The sequence below is a fragment of the Pelophylax lessonae genome (genome assembly GCF_965119305.1).
Source record: "Pelophylax lessonae genome assembly, chromosome: 11".
NCBI classification, from domain to species: Eukaryota; Metazoa; Chordata; class Amphibia; order Anura; family Ranidae; genus Pelophylax; species Pelophylax lessonae.
Window position 1 is genome coordinate 144,508,766 of NC_138778.1, and position 12,072 is coordinate 144,520,837.

Consider the following 12,072-nt stretch of genomic DNA (forward strand, 5'->3'; position numbering starts at 1 on the left):
CAATAAGAACACTTTTTATTCTGGTGACAACTGAGTAAGATGGTATTTCCTTAGCATTAGAAAGATTTGGGCTTAACATATACTGTAAAAAAGCAGGTATTTTAACCTACACTTAAGAGTTCTTAGGCACAAAACTACAAAGCTGATAAAGAAATCATGTTACAGTTCAGTGTTTTTTGCTTGAGCAATTTTTTAATCTCTGGCCACCACTCACAATACTCAAGGTTGACAGGTATGGCTCCAAGAAAAAAAACTCCATGCCCGCTGCTTAGTTTAGCTCTTTATGAACAGTATAAATGTTATACAATACATATACTGTACGTACAGTATCTCACAAAAGTGAGTACACCCCTCACATTTTTGTAAATATTTTATTCTATCTTTTCATGTGACAACACTGAAGAAATGACACTTTGCTACAATATAAAGTAGTGAGTGTACAGCTTGTATAACAGTGTAAATTTACTGTCCCCTCAAAATAACTCACAGCCATTAACCGCTTGCCGACTGCGCACAGTATATTTACTGCGGCAGTCAGCCCCGGCCAGGCAGAGTGACGTAGATCTACGTCGCTAGCCTGTCACCGGGTTTTGAGCCAATAGCGGCTCGGCTCGTTCACAGAGGAGTCCGGGCGTGTGACCGGCGGACCCGATGTCTACCGGTCACACTACGATCGTCGGTGCAGAGGGAGAAAGGCCGCCTGTCATTCTCCCCTGTGTAAAAATGGAGATCAGACGGTTCTGCTATGTAGAACCGTTGATCTCTGTTTTTACAATAGGAGACATGTCCCATTACAGTTATAAACACGCCCCTAGGACACACTTAGCCCCTCCCTCTCCAATACAGTTAACCCCTTCCCTGCCAGTGTCATTTTTACAGTAACAGTGCATATGTATAGCACTGATTACTGTAGAAATGTCACTGGTACCCCCAAAGTGTCAAAAATGTCAGTCAAGGGTCCGATCTGTACGCCGCAATGTCGCAGTACCACAAAAAAAAAAAAAAAATCACAGATCGCCGCCATTACTAGTTAAAAGAAAAAAACACCAAAAATGACAAAAATCTTTCCCTTTGTTAGTAAACGCGATAACTTTTGCGCAAACCAATCAAAATACGCTTTTTGCGATTTTTTTTTTACCAAACATATGTAGCATAAAACAAATTGGCCGAAAATGTTAAAAAAAATTTGATTTTTACATTTTTTTGGGGGGGAATTTCATATAAAAAAAAGTGAAAAATATTGTTATTTTTGCAAAATTTATGCTCTTTTTTTGTTTATAGCGCATGATCAAAAAATCGCACAGGTGATCAAATACCACCAAAAGAAAGCTCTGTTTGTGGGAAAAAAAGGACGTGAAATTCATTTAGGTACAGCGTCGCACGACCGTGCAATTGTCCGTTAAATTCACGCAGTAAAAAATCGCAAAAAACCCCCTGGTCAGGAAGGGGGTAAAATCTTCCGGGGCTTAAGTGGTTAATGTCCAAACCGCTGGCAACAAATGTGAGTACACCCCTATGTGACAATGTCCAAATTGGGCCAAAAGTGCAAATATTGTGTGGCCACCATTATTTTCCAGATCTGCCTTAACCCTCTTGGGCATGGAGTTCACCAGAGCTTCACAGGTTGCCACTGGAGTCCTCTTTCACTCCTCCATGACAACATCACAGAGCTGGTGGATGTTAGAGACCTTGTGCTTCTTCACCTTCCATTTGAGGATGCCCCACAGATGTTTAATAGGTTTAGTTCTGGAGACATACTTGGCCAGTCCATCACCTTTATCCACAGCTTCTTTAGCAAGGCAGTGGTCGTCTTGGAAGGTGTGTTTGGGGTCGTTATCAAGTTGGAATACTGCCCTGTGGCCTAGTCTTCGAAGGGAGGGGATCATGCTCTGCTTTAGTATGTCACAGTACATGTTGGCATTCATGGTTCCCTCAATGAACTGTAGCTCCCCAGTGAAGGCAGCACTCATGCAGCCCCAGACCATGACACTCCCACCACCATGCTTGACTGTAAGCAAGACACACTTGTCTTTGTATTCCTCACCTGGTTGCCACCACACACACTTGACACCATCTGAACCAAATACGTTTAACCTGGTCTCATCAGACCACAGTACATGGTTCCAGTAATCAATGTCCTTAGTCTAATTGTCTTCAGCAAACTGTTTGCGGCCTTTCTTGTGCATCATCTTTAGAAGAGGCTTCCTTCTGGGATGACAGCCATGCAGACCAATTTGATGCAGTGCGGCGTATGGTCTGAGCACTGACAGGCTAACCCCCCCACCCCTTCAACCTCTGCAGCAATGCTGGCAGCACCCATCTATTTCCCAAAGACAACCTCTGGATATGATGTTAAGCATGTGCACTCAACTTCTCTTGTCGACCATAGCGAGGCCTGTTCTGAGTGGAACCTGTCCTCCTAAACCACTGTATGATCTTGGCCACCATGCTGCAGCTCAGTTTCAGGGTCTTGGCAATCTTCTTATAGCCTAGGCCATCTTTATGAAGAGTAACAATTCTTTTTTTCAGATCCTCAGAGAGTTCTTTGCCATGAGGTGCCATGTTGAACTTCGTGACTAGTGTGAGAGAGCGAGAGTGATAACACCAAATTTAACACACCTGCTCCCCATTCACACCTGAGACCTTGTGGAACTAATGAGTCACATAACACCGGGGAGGGACTAATTGGGCCAAATTTGGACATTTTAACTTGGGGGTGTACCCACTTTTTTTTTTACCAGCGGTTTAGACATTACCGGCTGTGTGTTGAGTTGAGGGGACAGCAAATGTACACTGTTATACAAGCTGTACACTCACTACTTTACATTGTAGCAAAGTGTCATTTCTTCAGTGTTGTCACATGAAAAGATATAATAAAATATTTACAAAAATGTGAGGGGTGTACTCACTTTTGTGAGATACTGTACTTTACATGAGCCTCCTTGCAACCCTTCTGCTCAACTGCTGTAATCCCAGTAAAACTCAGTGCTTCTGTGGGCGTTTAGGGGACTTTCACAAAATGACGTAGATGGCCGTGGAGGACTTACACAGAAGTGGGAACAGGTACCCGTTTTTGACATGTATCCGATCCCCTCTGAAAGATGCCAAATGTAGCACCGGAGGGGGAAGCAAATAAGCGGCACTTCCCCTTTTGGGTGGAACTCTACTTTAAGATTTAGCAGTCTTTATAGAGCCTTAACCTCTTCAGTACAGAGTACTTTCACCCCCTTCCTGCCCAGGCCAATTTTCAGCTTTCAGCGTTGTCACACTTTGTTTCAATCTAAATCTATTGAGTAATTTTAACATGCAAAATCTTAATACAAACGTGCTACATACATACCAACAAAGACAACAAAAACAGACAAAAAAACAAAGAAAAAGTGCTAAAATTTAGAAGTGTACATAATATGGTATATACAGTCACCCCAGGGAGACCATATCATGTGTATGGTAAAAACTAATGGTAGAGAAAAGGATGGACCAGTAAAAGAACATGGCTATAATAATAGAATATATACCCAACCACATCAATTGTTTGACTTGAGAGGAAGGTGAACGCATCACAGCCCCATATTACCAACAAAAATTATGATTCATAATACATCATTCTTTAGCATTAATTATCAGCTCGCAAGAACACGCAAGGGGAAAAGAAAGAGAGAAGAAGAAAAAAACAGAGAAAAAAGAATTATTGAAGAAATTGAAAAATTAGAAGGTTAAAAAAAATAAAAAACCGCCAGGAGTGGACAACCAGGAGAAACTTCACACAACCTTAGGCAAAATTCAGGTCCTACAATTGTCCTTTAAGAAAACTTCGCAATTCAAAGGACTCCCTAACTGACTTCCGAGAGAGCCATATTTGATGGCATTGTTCGTATGTATCCAATTCACTTGCCAGAAGGCACTCCATGCTCTTAATGTAATCCATTTGTGCAACCCACTCAATCAAAGGGGGAACATATGCCGTCCGCCAATGGAGCGGTATAGCAGATCTTGCTGCTGTCAGCCAATGCCTATAAAGGCCTTTTTTGATGCGCCTAATAAAGCCAGGTAAGATAGAAAGCAAAGTGATTTGTGGCATGTCAGGAGCAATCGCCCCAGTGACAGTAGTATAGAGCCTCAAGATCAAATCCCAGAAATCATGAATCGGGGGGCATTCCCAACAAATATGCAAGAGGGAGCCCTTGGCGGAATGGCAGCACCAACATAAATCCGAAACATCTGGGTTTATCCAATGGAGCAGCGTCGGGCACCGATACCAATGGGAGAGGAGTTTAAAGTTTGTCTCATGGGCCTTAGTCACTGAAGACAGGCAATGAGTAAAGCCCCGTAAACACACGCAACGATTATCGGCCGCCCGATCGTCCGTCTTTTGTCCAGAGTTGTGTTTTGTTGGTTGGAATGTGCCTAGACTGCACACGAATTTTCTCGCCCAACAAAATTCTACTTCAGAAGTGATGTCATGTGTTGGGTTGCTTTCTTTGTGTTCTTTCTTCACTGGGCATGCCCAGACTTGCTCATCAGATTTTTCCCTGTCAAAATCTGTACTGACTGCACGAAAATCGGCCGTTGTGTTGACGGCCAACAAAAATTTTATAGTCTGCACACCAGATTTTTTTCGGCCGAAAAGTTGGAGTCGGTTGTCGGAAGCATCATACTAACAAGCCGAAAATTGGCAGATCGGACGTTGGCCGAAAATTCCCTGTCAATTTTCGACGCGTGTGTACAGGGCTTTAGAGTAAATGATTTTCCCCACTCCTCTACTGTAATTTTAACGTTGAGGCCTGCTGCCCATTTTGTTGCTAATTCAGCTAGATCAGGGTGGAGTTTCATAAGAAGAACCATATATACTGCTCAAAGAACGTGGTCAGGTATAGAGTCTTGTAGGAGAAGGGACTTAAAAGTATCTGGCTTCCTAATAAATAGCTCTGTTGAGGGAAAAGAGGAAAAAAAAGGACAACAATTGCCGATGTTGCAACCAGTGCGTAAATGAAGGCTGCTGTATAGAAATTAAATTTGACAAAAGCAGAAGAATTCTCTGACAAAGGGTTTGGACCATGGCGATGCGATTCCTTATTCCAGGTTTAAAAGTGTGTCCGGCCCATAGCAGGAGGAAACTGTGGATTAACAAACAAGGGAGTCATTGGGCCTACTTAAGAGCGACTCAACCAAGCTTGTAATTTGTTCCAAATACGCAGTAACAGAGATGTAAGAAAAGGAGGAGTGGCTGTGACACAAAGTTAAAAGCATGGGCTGTGCCCATGTGTGTGCCCATGTAGGGTCCAGTGCTTGAAGTGACTTTACAGGCTGAGTCTGCATCTTCTTGCAGGTGGGATCCTGGGTATCGTCACCCAAGGCTCAGCCAAGGAATCAACTGATCTGAAAGGTTGCTGGCTCGGGTGCAGCTAGAGAATTTATAGAAGAATCTTGAGAGAAAAAAAACCCTCACAATAAAAAAGAGCAAAGATAACCATCACTTAACAAAACTATTAAAAAAAATAAAATCAGGCTGCTTGGAGTAGGAGAGATTATATAGGCTTCTTCAGCTTTTTCTGCTAGATCCATCCAATCACCTGAAAGTAGTTGCACAGAACATAGACTGTATACAATATACAGCAGGTAAAATAAGTATTGAACACATCACCATTTTTTTGGGGAAATATATTTCTGAAGGTGCTATTGACATAAAATGTTTTACCACATGTCGCTAGCAACCCATGCAATCCATGCATACAAAGAAACAAATAGGTTCAGAAATTAAACTGATTGTAAAGTCTTGTTTTTTTTTTTTTTTAATAAAAAACATGTTAAACTCACCTCCTCTGTGCAGTTGGTTTTGCATAGGGTAGTCTGGATCCTCCTCTTCTCATGTCCCTCGTTGCTGCTCCTGGCCCCTTCCTCCTGTTGAGTGCCCTCACAGCAAGCAGCTTGATATGAGGGCACCCGAGCTGAGCTGACTTTGTCCACCCCCTCCCTCTCCTGATTGGCTAACTGAATGGCTCCACGGCTATGTCTCAGCCAATCAGGAGGGAGAGTCCTGGAAAATCGAGGGACTCCTGGACATCGCTAGAAACAGATGGGGCTTAGGTAAGTAATAGGGGGTGCTGGGGAGGCTGCTACACACACAAGGTTTTTTATCTTAACCCCCTCCCATCCGCGCTACAGCCTATATACGGCTGCAGCGCGGACTCGAATTTTCGGGAGGCCGTTTTTAAACGGCCTCCAGTGACACGCCCCCCCCGCGCGCTCCTGCGAGCGCGCATCGGGGAGAATCTGTGTCGGCCGTGTCCCTTGGACACGGCCGATCACAGATCGTGGTGAATGGCCAATCACAGCGGCCATTCACCACGTGATCAAGCCGTCCAATAAGAGATGATCTCATATGTAAACATATGAGATCATCTCTCATCGCCGGCGCTCCTTCCTCACACAGACACTGCAGTGTGAGGAAGGAGGGGGAGCCGACAGCCGCTGGGGACACAGAGACATGTAATCAGGGCACTGATCACCAGTGCCCTGATTACTAAAGGTAAAAAAACCACACACATTGCCCCCCATCAGTGCCCACAGTGCCCGCCATCAGTGCCCCCATCAATGCCCACAATCAGTGCCCATAGTGCTGCCAGTCAGTGCCCATCAGTGCCTGCTCATCTAGGCACTGATGAGCACTGACTGGCAGCACTATGGGCACTGAGTGTGGGCACTGATGGTGCTGCCCATCAGTGCTCATCAGTGCCACCCATCGGTGCTCATCAGTGCCACCCGTCAGTGTCCATCAGTGCCACCCGTTAGTGTCCATCAGTGCTGCCTATCAGTGCCCATCAGTGCCACCCGTCAGTGCCACCTCGCAGTGCCACCTCTCAGTGCCCAGCAGTGCCGCCTATCAGTGCCGCCTATCAGTGCTCATCAGTGCGGCATATTAGTACCTCCTCATCAGTGCCCATAAGTGCCACCTCATCAGTGCCCATAAGTGCCACCTCATCAGTGCCCATAAGTGCAGCCTATCAGTGCCCATAAGTGCAGCCTATCAGTGCCCATCAGTGCCGCCTCATCAGCGCACATCAGTGAGGGAGAAAAATTTATTTTCAAAATTTACTCGCAGAAAATAAGAAAAACTTTTTTTTTTTTTTCAAAATTTTCTGTCTTTTTTTTTTTTTTTGTAAAAAATAAAAAACCCAGAGATGATTAAATACCACCAAAAGAAAGCTCTGTTTGTGTGAAAAAAATGATAAAAATTTCATATGGGTACAGTGTAGCATGACCGCGCAATTGTCATTCAAAGTGTGAGAGCGCTGAAAGCTGAAAATTGGCCTGGATGGGAAGGGTGTTTAAGTGCACAGAAGGCAAGTGGTTAATGCATAAGATACATTAAGATAAAAAAAAAAAATACTGACTTTACAACTCCTTTAAGTTATGTTATGTGTAATAAAATGGAATGACACAGGGAAAAAGTATTAAATAAACTAGCTGAAATGTATTTAATACTTTGTACAAAATTCTTTGTTGGTAATGACAGCTTGAAGACGCATGCATTGCTCAGGTGTGATTTTGGCCCATTCGTAAAAACACAAATAGTCTTCAAATATTGAAGGTTCCATGGGCCACTTTTATGAACTCTGATCTTTAGTTCTTTCCATAGATTTTCTATTGGAGTCAAGTCAGGTGATTTCTTTGAAACAATTTTACCTGCTAATTCCAGGTCTCTCTGATGCTCTCCGAAAGTGGTCCTTGGCTCTTGGACAACTCTTCTTATAATTCTTTTCACTCCTTTTTCAGAAATCTTGCGAGGAGTATCTGGTCCTGGCCAGTTTATGGTGAAATTATGTTCTTTCCACTTTCGGATTATGGCCCCAACAGTGCTAACTGGAACATTTAGAAGTTTAGAAATCCTTCTGTAACCAATGGCATCAGTATGTTTTGGAACAATAAGGTTGCGAAGGACTTGAGAGAGCTCTTTGCTTTAACCGATCACAAGAGGTTTCTTGTGTGGCTCCTTGGTAAAGAGACACATTTTTTATAGGCCATCTGTTGAGATCAGATATTAATTTGCACTGACAAGGGGCAGGATTGGTTTCTAATTACTGATAGATTTCAGCTGGTGTCTTGGCTTTCCATACCTTTTTGCACTTCCCTTTCTTCATGTGTTCAATACTTTTTCCCTGTGTCATTTCATTTTATTATACATAACTGAATTTCTGAACTTATCTGTTTTAGTTTCTTTGTATGTATGGATTGCATGGGTTGTTACCAACATGTGGTGAACATTTCATGTCAATAGCACCTTTAGAAATATATTTAACTACAAAAATGGTGACATGTTCAATACTTTTTTTACCTTCTGTATAAACAGTGCATCCAGAAAGTATTCACAGCGCTTCACTTTTTCCACATTTTGTTAAGTTACAGCCTTATTTCAAAATGGATTAAATTCATTATTTTCCTCAAAATTCCACAAACAATACCCCATAATGACAACATGAAAGATATTTGTCAGAAATCTTTGAAAATGGATTAGAAAGAAAAAAAATCACATACATAAATTTTCACAGCCTTTGCCATGACACTCAATACTGAGCTCAGGTGCATCCTGTTTCCACTGATCATCCTTGAGATGGTTCTACAACTTGATTGTTGTTTCCACCTGTGGTAAATTCAGTTGATTGGATATGATTTGGAAAAGCACACATCTGTCTATATAAGGTCCCACAGTTACCAGTGCATGTCAGATCACAAACCAAGCCATGAAGTCCAAGGAATTGTCTGTAGACCTCAAAGATAGGATTATATTGAGGCACAAATTTGGGGAAGGGTACAGAAAATTATCTGCAACATTAAAGGTCACAATGAGCACAGTAGCCTCTGTCATTCGTAAATGGAAGAAGTTTGAAACCACCAGGACTCTTCCTAGCGTGGCCGCCCGGCCAAACTGAACGAACAAGGGAGAAGGGTCTTAGTCAGGGAGGTAACCAAGAACCCAAAGGTCACTCTGACAGAGCTCCAGTGTTTCTCTGTGGAGAGAGGAGAACCTTCCAGAAGAACAACCATCTCTGCAGCACTCCATCAATCAGGCCTGTATGGTAGAGTGGCCAGACGGAAGCCACTCCTCAGTAAAACGCACATGACAGCCCACCTGAAGTTTTTCCAAAAGTCACCTGAAGGACCTCTCGGATCATGAGAAACAAAATGATCTGGTCTGATGAAACAAAGATTAAACTCTTTGGCCTGAATGGCAAGCATCATATCTGGAGGAAACCAGGCACCGCTCATCACCTGGCCAATACCATCCCTACAGTGAAGCATGGTGGTGGCAGCATTGTGCTGTGGGATATTTTTCAGTGGCAGGAACTGGGAGACTAGTTAGGGTCGAAGGAAAGATAAATGTAGCAATGTATAGAGACATACTTGATGAAAACCTGCTCCAGAGCGCTCTGGCTCATCTTCCAACAGGACAACGACCCTAAGCACACGATAACAAAGGAGTGGCTACGGGACAACTCTGTGAATGTCCTTAAGTGGCCCAGCCACAGCCCAGACTTGAACCCGATTTAACATCTCTGGGAAGATCTTAAAATGGCTGTGCAATGAAGCTCCTCATCCAACCTGATAGAGCTTGAGAGGTCGTGCAAAGAAGAATTGGAGAAACTGCCCACAAATAGGTGTGCCAATCTTGTAGCATCATACTCAAAAAGACTTGAGGCTGTGATTGGTACCAAAGGTGCATCAACAAAGTATTGAGCAAAGGCTGTGAATACTTATGTACATGTAATTTTTTTTTGTTTTTTACTTTTTTTAAAATTTGCAAAGATTTCTGACAAACTTCTTTCATGTTGTCATTATGGGGTATTGTTTGTAGAATTTTGAGGAAAGTAATGAATTTAATCCATCTTGGAATAAGGCTGTAACATAACACCATGTGGAAAAAGTGAAGCGCTGTGAATACTTTCCGGATGCACTATATATATATATATACAGTGGGTACGGAAAGTATTCAGACCCCCTTAAATTCTTCACTCTGTTATATTGCAGCCATTTGCTAAAATCATTTAAGTTCATTCTTCTTCCTCATGAATGTACACATAGCACCCCATACTGACAGAAAAACACAGAATTGTTGACATTGTTGCAGATTTATTAAAAAAGAAAAACTGAAATATCACATGGTCCTAAGTATTCAGACCCTTTGCTGTGACACTCATATATTTAACTCAGGTGCTTTCCATTTCTTCTGATCATCCTTGAGATGGTTCTACACCTTCATTTGAGTCCAGCTGTGTTTGATTATACTGATTGGACTTGATTAGGAAAGCCACACACCTGTCTATATAAGACCTTCCAGATCACAATGCATGTCAGAGCAAATGAGAATCATGAGGTCAAAGGAACTGCCTGAAGAGCTCAGAGACAGAATTGTGGCAAGGCACAGATCTGGCCAAGGTTACAAAAAGATTTCTGCTGCACTTAAGGTTCCTAAGAGCACAGTGGCCTCCATAATCCTCAAATGGAAGACGTTTGGGACAACCAGAACCCTTCCTAGAGCTGGCCGTCCGGCCAAACTGAGCTATCGGGGGAGAAGAGCCTTGGTGAGAGAGGTAAAGAAGAACCGAAAGATCACTGTGGCTGAGCTCCAGAGATGCAGTCAGGAGATGGGAGAAAGTTATAGAAAGTCAACCATCACTGCAGCCCTCCACCATTTGGGGCTTTATGGCAGAGTGGCCCGACGGAAGCCTCTCCTCAGTGTAAGACACATGAAAGCCCGCATGGAGTTTGCTAAAAAACACCTGAAGGACTCCAAGATGGTGAGAAATAAGATTCTCTGGTCTGATGAGACCAAAATAGAACTTTTTGGCCTTAATTCTAAGCGGTATGTGTGGAGAAAACCAGGCACTGCTCATCACCTGTCAAATACAGTCCCAACAGTGAAGCATGGTGGTGGCAGCATCATGCTGTGGGGGTGTTTTTCAGCTGCAGGGACAGGACGACTGGTTGCAATCAAGGGAAAGATGAATGCGGCCAAGTACAGGGATATCCTGGACAAAAACCTTCTCCAGAGTGCTCTGGACCTCAGACTGGGCCGAAGGTTTACCTTCCAACAAGACAATGACCCTAAGCACACAGCTAAAATAACGAAGGAGTGGCTTCACAACAACTCCGTGACTGTTCTTGAATGGCCCAGCCAGAGCCCTGACTTAAACCCAATTGAGCATCTCTGGAGAGACCTAAAAATGGCTGTCCACCAACGTTTACCATCCAACCTGACAGAACTGGAGAGGATCTGCAAGGAGGAATGGCAGAGGATCCCCAAATCCAGGTGTGAAAGACTTGTTGCATCTTTCCCAAAAAGACTCCTGGCTGTATTAGATCAAAAGGGGGCTTCTACTAAATACTGAGCAAAGGGTCTGAATACTTAGGACCATGTGATATTTCAGTTTTTCTTTTTTAATAAATCTGCAACAATGTCAACAATTCTGTGTTTTTCTGTCAGTATGGGGTGCTATGTGTACATTCATGAGGAAGAAGAATGAACTTAAATGATTTTAGCAAATGGCTGCAATATAACAAAGAGTGAAAAATTTAAGGGGGTCTGAATACTTTCCGTACCCACTGTATATATACTATTTTTTAGGCCAAAGACTAGTGGATGCTTGAAACAGGTTTCCAGAAAAGGTAAGGTGTCAATTAAAGAGGAAGTAAACTTCCATGGATTGTTTGTACCTATAAGTAAGTCTATATTAAGGCTTACCTATAGGTACTGTAAATATCTCCTAAACGTGCACAGTTTAGGGGATATTTACTGTATATGCCGCCGATGACGTTATCAGCGCATGCGCTCTGAAGGTACGACCATCTGTGCTGTTTCTTCAGAGTCCTGTGCTGTGACCGGCATGCGCAGGAGTGACGTCAGGTGGCTCCGGCCAGTCACGCAGACCCGTGGACCCGGAAGGAAGGCGGGTGAAGATAGATACGGCCTCCCGGGGTGACAAGGAGGGCTTCGTTTGCAGGTAAGTTTCTTATAATAAACATTATGCCTTTACTTTGCAGGTCAGAAAAAAAAAAAGCAGTGTTTACTTCCTC

The 12,072-nt window shown here is 43.1% G+C and overlaps 1 protein-coding gene across 3 annotated transcripts in view; it reads right to left on the reverse strand.

The window, feature by feature from the left end:
- TBC1D16 (TBC1 domain family member 16) overlaps positions 1-12,072 on the reverse strand; it is a 267,299-nt gene that overhangs the window by 32,784 nt on the left and 222,443 nt on the right. The window lies entirely within an intron of this gene.